The 7,052-nt window shown below is 45.0% G+C and overlaps 2 long non-coding RNA genes across 2 annotated transcripts in view; one reads left to right on the top strand and one right to left on the bottom strand.

Moving 5' to 3' along the window:
* Window positions 1-7,052, bottom strand: part of LOC148834135 (uncharacterized) — a 16,064-nt gene extending 9,012 nt beyond the window's left edge. The window contains exons 1-3 of the long non-coding RNA XR_016091077.1: window positions 6,940-7,052; window positions 3,087-3,164; window positions 1,986-2,082 (exon numbers count right to left, since the gene is read on the bottom strand). This is a non-coding gene — a long non-coding RNA (uncharacterized LOC148834135). The remainder of the gene's footprint in view (window positions 1-1,985; window positions 2,083-3,086; window positions 3,165-6,939) is intronic.
* On the top strand, window positions 4,246-5,971 carry LOC148834136 (uncharacterized). The gene is made up of 3 exons (XR_016091078.1): window positions 4,246-4,801; window positions 4,903-5,395; window positions 5,685-5,971. It is a non-coding gene; the product is annotated as an uncharacterized LOC148834136 (long non-coding RNA).

Below are 7,052 nucleotides of genomic sequence, written 5' to 3' on the forward strand. Positions count from 1 at the left end.
ACCACACACACACAAAACACTGACAGCCCGGGTGGATCACATATTCTGTCACACATACACTTCTAACACCCAGTTCATTGACATCTTTCACACACACTCAAACATGCTGCACAAGCACACGCAACACTGAGTGAAAGCTAGGTTTGATGACTCGTTCTGTCACATCCACAAAACCACACACACAAGAAAGGGTATTATCTGGCAGTCAGTGTGGTTTGTAACTTGCTATGTCACCTGCTCATGTTCACACACTTACACGGCGTTGAGTGAGGATACTTCAGCCCGTCTCACGCACGCACATCTTCAAATGTAGGAGTTGTACTGTACAACACTGAGTGGTAGTTTGGGCGGATAACTTACTCTTTTACACATTCACACACGAGGTAGCCCAGTTTGTCACAGGCACATAGCACCCTTACGGTCTGCCAGCCTGACTGTTATGCACAGACGGCAGCATGCGTGCCTTCAATGATAAAATTCCAGCCTGCTATCCAAGAGCTAAATATATAATACCCAGTACAAGGCACTCACCCCCCCAAATAGTCCAAAACGTCAATCACCCATCCGTATTGTCTTCAGAAACCTAACAACTGTGGGAATGCACCAGTGCAATAGAGGGGATTTTGTGCTCTTTGTCTGTGTTAAAAATCCTAAGGAATTCAGGGCCCAGGACTCCTGGGACTGCAGAGTAGAGGGTCGGGGACTGAAGCTGGCTAGAGTGCTCTTGACTCACAAGGGAGACCAGCCCTGTTGAGCCACCCAAGTTTTCCTCTGCGTTTATCTGCAGGTCACATTGCAGCCCATTCGCCCGCCAGAGCTGTTTCTGGAAAACCAGTCTCACATTCCTGATGAGGTTTCTCTGCCTGTCTCGAGTGGAGGCAGCAGTTCCCAGTGTCGGGGGGGGGGCGCGCGTCTCCCCAGTACACAGACAATCACACGCACAAGGATCATCGGGGGGGGGTTTAAAACACTCATTTTCGTGATTTGAGAGCGGGAGGGCTTCTCCGAAGTTGGCGTGGCGTGTCTGATAATATCGGAAACATCAGGCAGGACTCGCAGTAATACAGAAGAAAGATGTACTTACAGTACATATCCTAGTTCAAGTAGGGAGCTGTGTCAGCATGAGTGGGCTATAAAGGAACAAGTAAAGGCTGAAAAGAGAACAAACGTGACACACCCGAAGAAGGCTCCACAGCCAAAACATTGTGTTTTTTTTCCCTTATCTTTTCAGCATGGAATGAACCTTTACTTGTTCCCTTACATATCCTAGTTTGTCTCAAAGGGGGGGTATAATCCCTTTCACTTGTTTAATTTGGACAACTGCAAATCGAGGCAGATTTTCTCAAAGCAGGGCTTACTCATTCACAGATCCTTAGCCTATATATTGTTGAGGGTATGTAGGGTGGAGTGGTGGCTCTGTGGCTCAGGAGCTGTGCCTGTGACTGGAAGGTTGCTTGTTCAAATCCTGCAGCTGGCAGAGGAATCCTACTCTGTTGGGTCCCTGAGTGAGGCCCTTCACCCCAGCTGCTCCAGGGGTGCTGTATAAATGGCTGACCCTGTGCTCTGACCCCCAGCTTCTCTCCCTGTCTGTGTGTCTCATGGAGAGCAAGCTGGGGTATGCAAAAAGAGAAATTCCTAATGCAAGAAATTGTATAGGGCTAATAAAGCAACATTATTATTATCGTGTATAGACGTGCACTGTGCTGTACAGTACATGAGGGTTATGTATGCCGCGATGCCGTTGCGGTCTGGTCACTGGCCTCTCGAGCTGGGCTTGCTGTGCTCACAGTGCTGCTCACATGGCAGGGACCCAGGTCTTTGGTGTCCACCAGTGACATTTCGCTCTGGACCTCCGCTGTTCACCCAATCGATGATTTCATAGCAGAGCAATGTGATGCAGCTTTAAAGGGCAGAACATTATCTAAAAGAACAACGGGGCTCCGCCTCCAAAGTTAGGTAAGAGCTCAGTTAAGAGGGGCTCTTACCTGCTCTGTCCAGACGGGGGCGTTGTGGGACTCCCAGCAGTTTGTCCAGTGTGGTTCCTGGATTGGGCAGTTTTACAGTCAGATTACCCGTCAAAATCTGTGAATAATGACCGTGCAAAACAGAGTTTATTAGCTCTAAAGAGATCTGAGTTATATAGGTCATTCTAACGGGTGGATGGCAATGGATAACATTGTTGTTAGTTCAGTCTTTTTCTATACACTAACATGAATGTTGTGGGTCTTTCTGTACATGTTCCAGTGTGATGAGGACGGCAGGCGTTGACTTTTAAATCAGCTGTATATTATTAGTAGCTCTCCCCATGGACAGGACAGGGCTGCCTCAGTTCGTATAAGGATATCCATGTACTAAAAAGTTTGAGGAAGGAAAAAAATGATACTGTAGGTACATTTTTTGTAGCTGCTTTTGTTGAACAATTTAAAAAAGAATGGTTTTATAAACACTCATTGTGTGAAATCACTCATTCCCATACTGCCCTAAATCAACCTCTCAGATTAATGAATCAGGCCAGTCAGATGATATACCTGTCAGATTAATGAAACAGGCCAGTCGGGTGACATACCTCTCAGATTAATGAAACAGGCCAGTCGGGTGATATACCTCTCAGATTAATGAAACAGGCCTGTCGGGTGATATACCTGTCAGATTAATGAAACAGGCCAGTCGGGTGACATACCTCTCAGATTAATGAAACAGGCCAGTCGGGTGATATACCTCTCAGATTAATGAAACAGGCCTGTCGGGTGATATACCTGTCAGATTAATGAAACAGGCCAGTTGGGTGATATACTGTACCTCTCAGAATGAATCGGGTCAATCAGGTGATATATCTCTCAGATTAAGGAATTGGTTGAGTGATATATCTCTCTGAATAATGAATCAAATTAGTGAGATGATCTAGCACTCAGATTAATGTATCAGGTTGAATGATATACCTCTCAGGTTAAGGAATCAGGCCAGTTGGGTGATATACTGTACAGTTTAATGAATTCAGATTAATGAATCAGGACAAGCAATATAACCCTCGGAATTACAACATATATATATACAGTATATGCCTTCAATGAAATACTATACTGTACCTTACTTCCAATTAGTCAGCTTGTATTTAACAGTGACTCCAGTAAATCGGGTGATATTGCTCTGTCAAGCTACGGAGGCTGTCAAAGTAAAAAAAAAACAAACATTTAATAGCCTGAAAAATCAAGCAAAATAGCGTAATCCACACAGGCTTCATACAAGCGGCTCTCCTAATAAAAAGACAAAATGCAGCACCTCGTACCGAAAAAAAGTCGCTGCTCCCTTACAGCCTGTCCTTTCACATTTCAGCCTGTAATGACCGCTGCGACACTGCTGTATTAAAGATAAGATGGTGTTTTTTCGTCTTCAGTCGATTTAGATTTAAGATTCGTCCCCCGTATTCGCGAATATTCTTCGCGGGCAGTCAGGAGCGCGTGGCCGACCTGCCGCAGAACCGTTAGGATTTGAAAGCGGACCGGACTCGTGCAGCGGCTGCCCATCTGACGCCTAACATCTAATTCATTTGCCTTAAAACCGCACGTACAGTCCTGTAAAATGCTAGGAAACGGCATTTTGAAAAAAATAAATAAATCCTTCGAGAGAAAGAAAACGGGGGAAAAAAGAATGTTTCCCACAGTTAACAGGTGAGCGTAGTTGAAGAGTTGTTTCGTTTTTCTTTTTGTTTTTTCCTTTGGGGATAAAAGAACAACAATAACAATCATTAAAAAAAAACTTCTAAAGTTTAACTCATTAAAATAAACAAAGCTTACTGGGTTAAAAAGCTTAACGGACAGTAATTGGACAAAGGGAAGAGGCAATACAGGTAACATACCGGAACCCGCGTTTATATCATCGACGTTTTATTGACGTATTTTGAGATAGGTGTATCTGAACTCTGTACAATTATTGAAAGTTCATTTGTATTTATGTGCGTGAGGTATGTTTATGGGGTGGAAGAGCACAGCACTAACGCGATTATAGGAATTCTGTCTGGACTGTGTCCACAGTAGCTACATTTCCAGGCAGAAAAACACATTATGAATGCAACAGAGCTCCAATAAACCAGGCCATTACATAATAATAATAATAATGTAACGCAACGGGGTTCAGGTGGGCACCCTTGCCACATTAGGTCAGCCCTGCACCATCAGGGGCTCAAACCCAGGACTCCCACATCACTCAACAGGGAACCAGCCCAGTGAGCCAAAGAGAGATCTCTTCATAGCCCAGGGGCTGTAGTCTTGCTATCAAAGGGAAGGGCGTCGACATCACCGCTCTGGTAAACCGGCTCTTACGTACCCTGATGGCCGTATGCGTTACAATAATAATAATATTAATGTTCAAATTCCCTAAACTACAGTTTTTAATGGTCAAGGGCTAAGTTTTAATTGCAACAAAGACAAGTGAGTCCCAAGCAAATACACTTCCCTCACTCTTTTGCCCCTCTTTTTATCTCTCATCTCATCTCCCAGTCCTCTCTCTCTCTTCTCCCTGTCTCCCATTCTTGTCTTTTCCCCTCTCTCTCTTTCCTCTTTTGTGGTCTTTCCCCTTTCTCTCTCTCTGTCCTTTCTCTTCCCCTCCTTTCCCTTCGTCTCTGTCTAATTTTAAAAAACAGTAGACTGGTTTTAGAAGACATGTATCGGGAATGACTTTGTTGTGCTTTTCAATGGTTTCAACAGGCCTGAAGTAAAACCTGAAGAGAAGACGGTCTGATCTGTGTTCAGTGGGATCCCTCAACACAGCTGTGAGAGTCCACAGGCATTTTCAGCTGCAGCAGGTACAGTATTTGTTGCTGACTACCGACACCGACATCATCCATTGAGACTGATGAAATGGATGAAACAGCAACAATCCGATTGTCATCATCTCCTTACACAGGGCCGAGGGTCTGCAGTCAGCTCCTGAGTCGCTCAGTCAAGTTATGATTCAGCTTCAGGGCAGCAGAGCCCTCCGGTGGAATGGAGTGAGAAGTCCGAACCGAGGTCAGCCCTGAGTTCACTGGCAGAGTGAGCGACCCCAGGACAGACCTCACACTGCGGGGACCCGGCTGAAGCCTGTACAGAGCACTTGCTTGCCTGGCGCCCCTCTCTCTGCCCAGAACCCGTGCCCAGACACACATTTTGCTGGGACTGGGCAGTATGAACCCACTGACCGATGCTCTCCTCAGCAAGGCTTGTGTTCACTCATCTGCTCGGCTACCACAGGGGTCCATGGCAAATCAGCAGGCACCCACCCCAGGGGGCTTGTGCAGGCTCTTCTGCCCCACTCCCTGTGAAAGTGCCCCAGTGGATCTCACACACATCTCTGAGCGGGAACTGGGAGATGGGCAGTAATTCTGTCGCACTGTGGCACTACTCTGGTGTGTACTATGGTGCGTATGCCTGTGGAACAAAAAGGTGTTTTTGTGCAAAGAAAAATGTGTGTTTCTGGGTGCTCTGCATGTAAAAATAGAATTTTGTAACAGTGACACTACTCTCTGTTTAATAGTTCATCATCCCATGACAATTGTTCCAGTTCCTCATTTAAAAAGTCCTGTTAAATAAGACATCCTCCATGTAAATGAATGCAATTATCAACATCGACCTTCTTCCCACGTCCGTGTGGGAACTACATTGAAATACTAACTAACACGGCACTGTGTCCTGTCCATGTACACCTAGAATCCTGGGGTGGCCTGGAGGCGCAGCAACGGGGCCCTTTCCGTCAGTACTGCTTGTCTGCGCCAGGATGCAGGCCCAGAACAGTGAGTACAGCACAGCTACATTCTTCACACATTCCTGACTGTATTAAGAACAAAAGCCCTCTTTTAACGTGATCATGGAAATGATCTTCTGTACGCACAGATCCAGGGTTCTGGATTAATGTTAGGAGACTGAAATAAAATGCGAGCACCGATAATTGTACTTTATGAATCTGAATATTTAAAATGCAGTACATTATATTTGTTTATAATATTAATATCAAATATGTTTCTCTTTCTTCATTTTCTTAATCTTAGAGTTAACGTTAAAATGGTCATCCCTGCTTCGGGATGCTTCACTCTTGAAATGCAGAGAAAGACACTAAATGTTTGTTTATATTTGCTTTCAGATTCAAGTACAATCAAGACAATTTTTCTGTGGCACAAATTCATTTCAACTACATACAACTGGCACTTAGACATTTATTGATGCATCATCTAAATAAATGGTTTATAGTCTCCAGAGAAGCCATCCTACCATTTTCATGTGTGACAGTGAAGTTGACAGCAGAGAGAAGGCAGTGTTCATTATTCACCACACTGCGTGTGCCATGTCATTCTTTATCCATACTAAACCCTTTTATTGTCATTAATGGCTTCAGTCTGCTGGCCTCAAGTAATCTGGCAACATGGAACCTGGAAGGAAAGTTGTCAGCTGTTTGTAAAACCACTACCAGTCAGAAAGGCACCATGCACACAGTGACTGTTATCTGTTTCCCCAAGAAAAAACAGGCAGCTCTGTGGCTGTCAAACAGACAGCTCCCAATCTTAGCTGAAGGAGAAAACAAAGGCGGGGTTAGGAGTTCCTGTCTTGTAGGTGAGGGAGTAGATAAAATTGTCTGTGTTAGCATTGTATTAAGATTGGCATAACAGCCCCGTTTCCAATAACTAGTCTGGCTTATTAATCATGTGTAGGAGAAGGAAACATCTTACCTGTTTCCTGGAAGCAGAATGAAACACTCCAGAGGACACTTACCTCAATTCTCCCTCCTCTCTAACCCCAGTGAACTATAAATGTTCATAGCTAACTGAATAAGCAGAAGCAGACTGCAGTTCTCAACTGTGTCTCCTCTCCAGGATCTACAACCACCCCCCTCCCTGTTCCTCAGCAGTAATGATAATATCATTAATAACTTGTATAGTACTCCCAGCACGAGTGCTCATTCAGCCCTTACCTCCCTGTGTCTCCAGAAGCTGTGGTGCAGTGAGCTGTTGCTCCAAGCAGGTCACCTTCAGGCCTCAGGACACTTTCTGCCAGAGGCAGAGCCTGTGTGTGCCAGCAGGAGCC

The sequence above is a fragment of the Atractosteus spatula genome, chromosome 5 (genome assembly GCF_055471065.1).
Source record: "Atractosteus spatula isolate fAtrSpa1 chromosome 5, fAtrSpa1.hap1, whole genome shotgun sequence".
Taxonomy (NCBI): Eukaryota; Metazoa; Chordata; class Actinopteri; order Semionotiformes; family Lepisosteidae; genus Atractosteus; species Atractosteus spatula.